Consider the following 10,909-nt stretch of genomic DNA (forward strand, 5'->3'; position numbering starts at 1 on the left):
ACTTATTCCATGACTGTCACAAATTTATATGATATCCCTGGGTACAGCAATTAGAATTTGGATCTCTGATTCAGCTGAAAGAGGTACAAAATCACTTGTCTTCACTGGCTCTCAACTGATTTCTCATCGAATGAGGCCTATGGGTACGACTGTCACTGGTCTTTGCATGGGTGTACATTGGGGCCGGGAAGGGGGGGGGGAAGGTCGGGAGGAAAGTACAAGGAGCTTCCCTGCATAAAATCCACTCATCATAATTCCTGCACTCAGGGAAGACACACACTGCCCCAAAGGAGGCAGTACGAAAGTAAGGACCTCACCCTCCAAGATGGTCACATGTTGCTACTTGGATCTCCTGGTAAAGTGGAGTCAGTTAAAGAGGGAGTTCTGCCCTCTCCCTTACCTGCCTCTCTAGTCCCCATGTATCATTTCCATGACAAGTCAAGTATTTGCTTAGGGCCAAATTCTGTCCTTGGATGCATTCAGGAAGTTCCCAGTGATTTGAATGTGACCCACACATGTGGAGAAATTGGATCTTAGGGTCTCATTCTGATCCCTGCTGCCCCTTGTTTCCCTGAGGGAAGTAATATATACCAATCAGCATCCTGGGGCAGATAACTTCCCACCTGCCAGTGCCTTGTAGGGCAGAGTTGATGAAATCCAGAGTAAGTTCAAGCCAATAGCTTTACACTGCTATAACATTAGGTCAAGTAATATCAGACTTTGGCCTTTGATCTTCATGTTATTCCTAAACACAGGTTTCCTACAGGGCAGCAGTGTCTAACCATGGTCCAAGTCCTGCCTACCTTACTCACATTGGCTTCAACAGTGTGCAGTGAGCAGGATTTGGCCTCATTGTAGGTTTCAATTATTAGTTTCTGCATCATACTTATAAGGGGCCCATTTCCCCTTATATGGGAGGTTTAGGTTGGACATTAGGAAAAACTTCCTAACTGTCAGGGTGGTTAAGCACTGGAATAAATTGCCTAGGGAGGTTGTGGAGTCTCCATCATTGGAGATATTTAAGAGCAGGTTAGACAAACACCTGTCAGAGATGGTCTAGATAATACTTAGTCCTCTCATGAGTGCAGGGGACAGGACTAGATGACTTCCCAAGGTCCCTTCCAGTCCTATGATTCTATTCCACTAACTTCAGTGGGAGCAGGACTGGGCACAACCCAAATGCAAGCTGACAAACTGTTAGCTTTACCTAAAGAAGGGAGTGATTTCTGTGATTGGCAAGGAGAAGCTGGTATGGGATAATTTACTACCCATTGATCTTTAATAATGTGTTCTATTTCATAACATCCTCTATTTAATAAAAGTATTCTTAAAAACTCCCATCCGAAATGCATGGCCATGTTTACTCTGAATAAAATGAGAGTAGGAGTCAAATGAGTCTCCTAGAAATGGCTGCTCTGTAAGTCTGCTTTCTCTATCATTTGTAACACATGTCTCTGACAATATTTACTTACTGTTTGAAAGAAAAATGGCTTTCTGAAACCATTAGTTTTTTTCACCCAGTTGCTGTCATAAAGGTCTTTATGATAGAATAATGGAAGACTTGTCCACAAAATTGGATAGAGTAGAAAAATATACCAAAATATAATTGTATTTCTACATAGGACAATTTAAAGACACTATCTGTCAGTGGTAGTAGCCCTGGTTTTGTAGAGAAGGACAGAGAATATGAACTAAGGATAAATATTTAAGACAATACCGGTATCTGGAGGAGCTGAAATTTGATTTTAAGCTGAAAGGCTTTTTAAGGTCACATTTTATCCAGTAAAAAGAAAAGGAGTACTTGTGGCACCTTAGAGACTAACAAAATCCAGTATTTTCCTATATTCCTTTCCATTCTGGCCTTTTGAACCTTGGCCTAGACATACAATATGTTTATCATTATTAAGATGTAGCAAACATTAAAACAGCAATAATACTGTCATTTAGAGTACATCATAAGTTATAGAGAAAACAGGAATCCTGTTTTATTATGCTGAAGCTGTAAAGCTTCCACTAATACAAAATATTGCTGACAGTGACCTTGTTTTATTCTTCTTTTAACAACTTACTAACACTGTATAAATATAAAAGCAAACTCTGATTTTTTTTTCATCAGGCACCCTAGAAACACTTTCAATAAAAATACAAGGATGCATTTAACACCGTGACCAGAAATATTGAAATTTGACAGTTAAAAGGTGAAAGGTTACAAATTTATACACAGAGGTGTTTTGCTCCTGTCACAGTCACAGTAGCTTGCTCAGAATAACCTCTTTTGCTTACTGAACCTTTGAATAGCAGAGAACATTAAGCAATACATCTTGGCAGATGCCCTGGGATTTCATACCACCAGCAGAAGCAAACATGCACACAAAAGTGAACATCTTAGGTTAACACAGGTCCAAGCCATTCTTTCTGCCCACTCCCATCCAGCGTGTCGAAAAGCAGCTTTCTGTCACTGCTACCGAGACACTCATTTCCATTGGAATTGAGACAGAATTTCTTTACGTTTTCAACTCTAAGGTGTTCTTGTTTTTAATTCCTGCAGAGAGATTGATTGAAAGGGTGGTATCAACAAAGCCTGTATAGAAGGAGAGACTGTGAAAAGCTGGCCTCAAACAGGATATTTTATGTTCCTGCCATGAAATACTTGCATAAAAGATAAATAAAACAATCTATTTTACACCCCACATCTACAGATTTTACATTCCTTTCCAGTTTTTATATTAGGAGTTTCACTCCATGGTTTATATGTGTAGTGCGGTGTTCTGATCTTTATTGATGTCTGATAGAATAAGTGCAGTTGAGGAAAATGGAGAAGTTACCGTTATACCTATACATTTTGCTTTATTTTTTTTTCCAAGCTCTCAAACAATCATCATCTACATGATTTGCTGGGAGGTCATCACTGCACATGCCTGCTTGTAAATATTACAATCTTGGTAAAGCAGCCACTAAAATGATCAACTCTCCTTTGTTTGATCTTAGTATTGTAACATAGGACTGAGCCATAAGTAAGATTTTTTTTAAATCTTCATATTTCAGTATAAAGTTGTCCTGACAAATACTAGTAATATGTAGCACTTTTTTTATCTGAGACTCTCCAAATACTTAAAACAAGGCATATGTTTTAAGCTGTAGCATCCCTGAAAAATCAGTAAATATTATACCCATCTTAGAGATGGGCAACTGAGGCACCGAGAAGTCAATATATGCTTTATTTGCTAGACTTATTAGCCAAATATGAGAACTTGAAAGCTAGTTTAAGTCTTTGCCCATTAAGCATGACAGTGGGAGTTCTGGATGTGCAAGAAATTTAGGATTAGGCCGAAAATCAAAATATAACTCTTGAGTTAAATCAGCTAATGATGATTTGAATCTGAGCTCTCTGCCTTTGCTAGTTCAGAAAGCCCATGTTCATCGATCTACATGGCACAGAGTGAGGACAATGTTCCCTCTAATTTTTGACAGGCCGTGTGCACAAAAAAATTCTTCTGTGCAAATTGTTGTGCTTCTGTGCAAATTTTTGTGCGCGCGGTGTTTCGCCATGTGTGGGGGGTTTAGGATCTGTGTGCGAGCACGTGAGCACAGCTTAGAGGGAAAAGTGAGTAAGGACTATCTGTTCGGTCAGGCCTTTGCCAGACGTGGGATGATATGAAAGGAACATTATACAAGGGTTGCCTGGACAGTTGGTAAGAGATACTGCTTTGTGTTTGCTCTCTTTATGATGAAATGGCAGCATCAGGGTTTGGGGGCTCATCTGACAGTCCATTGTTGACAAGATGTTAATTTGTTGTTGCGAATTGTGTGCCTGTCCTAGCCCGGTGCTTACATGGGTATAGTGTGGTGGGGACACTGCACAGCCTTTGGAAGGGGCAGGCACATTTGAAGAGTAGGGATGACCCACAAAGTGCCCCAAAGAGGCAGGGAGAAGGGGAGGCTATGCCCCGACTCTTTCTCTGCAGCAGGCCACAGAGCAAGAACATAACACGGGGGAATATGATGACCCCATAAAGGAATGTATCAGCAGGCATGTCCCCCACCACTTGCACCAGGAAGCTTAGGACGGGTACAGTCCTTCCTGATACTCCCCTCTGTGCAACTCCACTCTGCCCCCAACAAAGGGGAAGGCCTTAGGCCCAAAATGTGCCTTCACTTTTTTTATAGATGTAAATATACCAGAGGCTCAGGCATAGAGGACTCTGTTTTTGTATACAAATTAAATAAATTAATTTCTTCTATGTGCACAGACCCCGCTGCCTGCAGGACCCTATTTGCTAGCATGATGGTGATGAGCCTGTAAAATTTCACACAATGTTACTTCCTTATTTATTTCTGTTTTCCTTTCAGGCACTAGTGAACTGCGCAACCTAGAAGTCTTTCTGGGCTCCACTTTCACCTATGGTACAATCATGCAAAAGAAGCAATTTATTTTTCATTATTGATAAAATGTAATGTCATAATGTCATGGCCTTTCAGGTCATCATCTTTGTACGTCAGCCATGACATTATCACAATTTATAATGATAACAAATGATCATAATGTTTGCATGCAATTTTCATTGGTTATTGCAGAACTCTAAAATGACCCCTTCTAAGGCTGGATTTCATTACCTAGCGATTGCTGTTTCAATGTATTAGCTGCTTATACTGGCTCTGTGCTAACAGCAAGAACTATTCTATTTAATATATTAGAGTTATGTGTTTTGTAAGAACTTAAATGAGGTGTTTTTTCATTTAATTAAATGCCTTTAACAAAAATAAATTGTCAGAATATATTAGGTTCTTTATTTTTTTTTTATTTCAATGCTTTAAAACAGTGGTTCTCAAAGCTGGTCCGCCACTTGTTCAGCAAAAGCCGGTTTGTTTACCTCCCACATCCGCAGATTTGGCCAATCACGGCTCCCACTGGCTGCGGTTCGCTGTTCTAGGCCAATGGGAGCCGCGATCGGCCGAACCTGCGGACACGGCAGGTAAACAAACTGGTCTGGCCCGGCAGAGCTTTCCCTGAACAAGCAGCAGACCGTCTTTGAGAACCACTGCTTTAAAACACACCTAAAGTAGTATTAATTTCTGACCACTGATATACCTACATAAACTCTACACATTTCCATTTCTTCATTCATTAGATGTGTCCGGCCAGTCTGTTAGATTTTCCTTTTGACTGTTGTGCTGGCTTTACTTACTTATTATTTCATGAAAACCTTACACAACCTAAAACTTTAGGAGCTGATGGGACTCGTAGAGCATGGTGTAAAGATCCATTAGGTCTTGATTTCATGTGAATATTTACAGTTTTGGGGCCCAGTCCCGTAAACACCTAAGCATGTGCTTAGCTTTAAGCACAAGTAGTCTGATTGAAATAAACTACTCACGCGCTTTGCAGGATCAGGGTCTTAGTGTTTAACTGGAGTAAGTGCACTGAGTGCAATGGAGTTACACCTGGAGAATATTTGAGGGGAGAGAGGGGACGGCTTTCTATCAATCTAATAAATCTACAAATAAATATGATGATCTCCTTCTGAAGCCTCTGCACTTGATGCATAACTGGTCTTTCCAAATGCCATAATCCCAGACTGAAACAAACACTGTCAAAAAAATAAATGTTTCTGAAATGGCAGCTGGGAGTTATAGTCCAATGGACTTCTTGGCAGGCCACCAGCCAAAAGGATTCTGGGAAGTACACGATTAGTCTCCCCAGGACACTGGAGCTTCTGAAAGGACAAGTAAGACCCCAGGATGCCAGTAGGCCAAAGGAGAGGTGGTTTTATTTTTCTTCAGGTTGGAACCTACTAAACTTATTGGGCTTAGGCCCATAGCAGGTAAATTGCTACCATTTTTCTGTGAATGCTGGATTCTTGGCTGAAAATGGTAAAATTATTGTCCTTGGCCAAATTTGCAAATGTATTGTGGGGAAATATTCCTCCTATAAAATATTTACTTGCTTATGCTTGTAAAGTGAGAATAGATAGTTTCACCCAGCAATGTCTGAAATGCTTGTGAAACCATTCCAGCTTTCACTATGCAACGGAAGTGCAGTTATGTTCTGCTATATGCATGTTCTTAAAACAAGGGCTTTTTCATATGGGAAATGTCAGACTCCACATTTCATTCTTACCTAGACAGCCACTGGAACTCCACACTATGTAATGATCCTGCAAACACACAAGCACAAGTGTAACTTTGCTTACAGGAGTAAAATTATATGTTTTAAGTGTTTGCAGGAATACTTATGTGGGGTACCGGCCCTAATATATTCATGATCATGTCACACGGCTTCAACATTATTAATCTTAGAGGTCTCCTTAGTACTGTCTTTGGAATTTCTACCATGAAGAGTAGTTTCATCCTTTATAAAACTACTGGTCTATATATGACCCAATAAGGCCACCCTTGACAGTTCTTTCTCCATACTGTATTCACTCAAATAAACCCTTAGCCAATTGTTCTGTATGTAGGTATTTTTTTCAATACTACTGTAGGGGGTGGTCACCTGCTCCGGCCTTAAAGGGCTTAAAACAGCCCAGGAGACAGCTGTGGCTAGGAGCAAGCAGTTCCCAGGCTGATTGGGGAAAGCAGGCTCAGCTGTGGCCACGCCCCAATCAGGGCTCAGCTGGCCCTTATAAGAGGGCAGTGAGCCAGGCACAGAGAGTCTCTTCTAGCTGTGGAGGGAGATGGGCCTGGTTGCTAGGGAGCTTGAGAAGGTACCTGGAGTAGAGCAGGGCTGGGGGAAGGCCAGAGGAGCTGGGGAGCTCTGGCCTGGAAAACCCCTAGGCTTCAGGCCCAGTGGAAGGCCAAAAAGGGTACTGGAATTGCAGGGGGCAGCCCATGGGTAGGCAGAGGCAGCAGGTCCAAACCCCCCTTGCCTGGGAAGATTGGCTTATATGCTACAGTCTGCCCCAGTGAATGGGGCTGGATGGTGACTGGACAGTTGCCAAAGACTGTCCAGGTGAGGTGGGGATAGTGAGTGGGGGTTCCCTGGGGAGGGGAGACCCAGAGACTGTGGGGCACTGCCAGGGGGCAGCACCCCCAGGAAAATGGGCACCAGGGTCTGGGAGGGAAATGGGGCCAGTGGCAAGTGAGACATGGGCCTGCAGAGGCTGGAAGAGCTAATTCCCTGAGAGACCAGCAGGAGGTGCCATGGGGTGAGTCTCGCACTGCTATAGCTACTAATACTGCTTAAAATGAGTTTCTTTATCTCAGAAGTCATGACAAAGGGGACTGAATTATCCATTGCAATACACAGGCACAACTAACAGCACCAAGGCAAAATCCTTTAAACCACTTTAGCAGCAAATTGTATCAGATATCAAAGTTAGTAAATATCTATTGCAAAAACATCAAATGTTAACAGGGACCTGAGAGGTAGCAAGACATAGTGGGCAATTTGTGTTAATTATCCTTGCTTCAAATCTTTAAACCAGAGATCTCTGTCTAGCCATCTAATTTCCTCAAGATAGCTAGATCTTTAGAGTAGAAAGCGTCAATCTGGATCTGAGCTTCCTCAAAGCCTGTGGATGTTTTGGTACAACCCCCTAGAGAGATGGGTCAGCTGGGCAATTTAAGTCAGGAGGAAGAGCAAAACTTTCCCAAAGCTCAGGGTCATTCACATTGGAGGATTTGGGTCAGGATTGCCTCTACCTACTAGTGCTGTTTCCTAAATTACTTCACCACTCAAATCTTCCCTAAATGTAAAAGTCACTAGATATCTTACCGTTTGAGATGAACTGCTTAATTGGTCAAAGCACAAGTCCTATTGACTTTCAATTGATCTTGTGCTCCTAAATCACTTTGGCACTTCTGAAAATCCCATCCTATGTCAGTACCTGCCACTTAAGCAACTTCACTTCTTAAATGAAATTTTCTACTTGAACTGAATAAATATGCTTGAGAGAAACACACAACCCTTCCCATAAACAAACCTGAAGTATCTAAAATATTGAAAATACCATAAAGAAATGGCTCCTTTACATTTTAGTAGCTATGGTAATTGTTAGCCCCCTTAAATGATTGTTTGTGGAGGCACTTTAATCCCTTGGTTTCTACTCTAACTACTCTGCTCTAGCTATTTCATATAAACTTCCTCTCACAAGATGTTCATTCTGATGTCCCAGTTCAATAACAAGCTGTTAGCCAGCTGTGAGCTCTGATCTGCTTTGTTACAAATTGCCAGGTTGTGCCCCATAACCTGAAAAATAGTCAAGGAAAGACAGGGAAGGACCGTATTGCTTGGCATAGCCTGGTTCAGCTACATTTGTTCTCATCAGACATCAACTACATGAGCTTGACCTCAGGGTGAGATTAAAGTTTACAGAGTAAAGAGAAGTTACATATCAATTAAAAAATGACAGGTCTGGATAATATTGCCTACAAAGAGCCAGAGCCAAACTATTCTTCTGACGTATAACATTCTATTGCTCTTTTCTAAATAACAAGTAACAATATAGAGTACTCGTACGAAACATTGTGTTGCCATTAAGTGTAGGACTGCCTCCAACACAGAAGTTTTACTGTGTGTGGGGATTGTTCCTCCAATAGACAGTGTCCATGAAACTAATAGGCACTGGTATAAAACAACCTAAGGAGGAATATCCTATTGAATTTGGACCTGCCTCTAAATGCATTAAAAACGTAGCTTATTGTCTTTTGGCATTTCCTAAAAAGTCTCCTGAGTTCTTGTTGGCAACCACTGATATTGAGAGTACTTTTAGCTGTTTAAGTCTTCTTGTTCTAACAGGGGTCAAAAGGCTGTAAAGATCTTCTCAAAAGGATATAGAAGGAATCATTAAAAGGGAGGAGGAAGAAAGTGACAGAAGGTCAGACTTTTTTTTAATGGGTGCATCCCCAAGGGGGCCAGACACAGTTTGCATTATACTCCAGCTCTCATACCTGACTTTTAGAAACCTACAACAAATCTTATTAGCACTTCTATGAGCAGAAAATACAAGCCAGACTAGTCCACTCTTCAAAGCAAAGGCAGGAAAGAAAACTTATGAAATAAATATATTTAGTCTGTCAAATAAATGTAAATGAAAGTAGCACAAGGATGAGGCCAAGAGGACAAATGATTAGAATGCATATGAAGCATTTTATTGTCCCTAACAATTTTTTTTCTTTTTCTAATTCTCTTGTTCTTATTTTCCTTAAAGACCAACTTGCTATGGTATGTCATGTAGCTTTCTGTAGGTCAAAAAATTTACCTTTTTATGTGACACAGCCAAACAGAATTGTGAAGGTTTTCAGTGGTTTCTAGACAGAAAGCAATAAACTGCATTTGCACCCACACACATACTGCCTAACACCCCATCTGGTAACATTTCCACGTCTCCGGGAAAGAAATCAATAGCAATAATCTGTGAGGGCCTCATAGGGTGTATATTTTTTATCGTGCTGCTATTTGAGATTTTTTTTCTCCTATCTGCTTACAGCAATAGACTGTTCTTTTTTGTTGACTAACATTGAAATCCTGGATCCATTTTTTCTTTTTTAAGCAGTAACACTGGGAGTCAAAATAATATATTCTAAGCACTCCTATTCAATAACACCATGATGTTTATCCTATTTGGACAACCAAAGTATTAGCTAGTGGAGACCCTGAAAAATCTCATACAGTAAATACCTGTGCATTTAAAATTATATGCTACTGCACTTCAAAGGCTAGGATCTCTAAACTTCACAATTATCTAAAGATTTTGTATGAAAAGGGAAAATACATCCAGCTTTCATCTTGCTGTAGTGCAGAGAAGAAATTGTCCCTATACTCCTGAAATTTAGAGCTGTGTCACTGTTGGTTTTCTGTGTAGGGAGGAAATATGATGCTTTGTTACTGGTCTTATTTATTGCAGACCTTGTCTGGAATCTAGTATTGAAGCTGTGCTTGATGAGTTGCTGCCTTGAACTTTTCCACTGATCAATGCTGGTGCTATGGCTGCATGAAAGAATAGCTTTCCGGAGGAGAAGCTATCACAGGGGAAACACGCTACACTGTAAACTAAAAAAAAAAAAATCTGCTATAATCTAGTATGCTTAGGCTTAGAAACATGTTTCCCCAAAAGAAATGGTGATAGGGAATGACCATTTAAAAACTAAGATGTTACATGAGCAAGAGGTCAAGTCAAGGACAGTGAGGTTTTTTGTTTTTTTCTTTTAAAAAAGAAAAGAAAGAAACCACCCAGCTTTCAGTAACCTAACAGACAACTGGACAAAAATGCGCATCTGAAGGAGAGGACATTACAAAGCAAGAAGACGGGAATCCTATTTCTTCTCCCATGGTGACAAATAAAAGGTTGTTTTGATTTTTTTGCTGTACAAATAAACTTGACTTTAGGAATTGTGGCTGCTGGAATATTTTGTTCTCCCACAAAAATTTTTCTTTCTGCTATGGTGACTGCATACGGGGGCAGGAGAGTAGAGGAAGGAATGAGGCTCTGTAATGGGGAAATCTTGTATTCACTTTTTTCAGTATTGTTTGGATGTGACTAGCAGCTTGCACTAGAAGAATGCTCCTTAGAAATATTGTTAAATCCATTTTTAGCAGCTCAAATGGAAAGCTAGGATTGAATGCCCAGAAACCACTGGTCTTTTTTCCCCCTAAATGCCTACGCTATTTTACCAGAGAACCCAGCCAAGCCAGGAGTGGCTGCTGTACCTTTATTTATCAGTTACGCACACTAGCGTTTTCAAAAATGAGGTCACAGGTTCAAGTATTGCCTAATGCTGGGAAGGCCAAGAGCAAGTGAAAGCATCCCACATTGGATCGCCCATGTGCCTCAAACCAGACTAGCATTCACTGTCTGTAAGGGTATGTCTACACTTCAATTAAAAACCCGTGGCTGGTCCATGTCAGTTGAGTCGCGCTCGCAGGGCACTATAGAGATGCAGGTTTGGGCTGCTATCCAAGTTCTGGGCC

General features: G+C 40.9%; 1 long non-coding RNA gene across 1 annotated transcript; it reads left to right on the forward strand.

Moving 5' to 3' along the window:
- The first annotated feature begins 6,669 nt into the window (after positions 1–6,669).
- On the forward strand, positions 6,670–10,134 carry LOC122456059. The gene is made up of 2 exons (XR_006274687.1): positions 6,670–6,704; positions 9,846–10,134. It is a non-coding gene; the product is annotated as an uncharacterized LOC122456059 (long non-coding RNA).
- Positions 10,135–10,909: the final 775 nt, after the last annotated feature.

The sequence above is a fragment of the Dermochelys coriacea genome, chromosome 10 (genome assembly GCF_009764565.3).
Source record: "Dermochelys coriacea isolate rDerCor1 chromosome 10, rDerCor1.pri.v4, whole genome shotgun sequence".
NCBI lineage: Eukaryota > Metazoa > Chordata > Testudines > Dermochelyidae > Dermochelys > Dermochelys coriacea.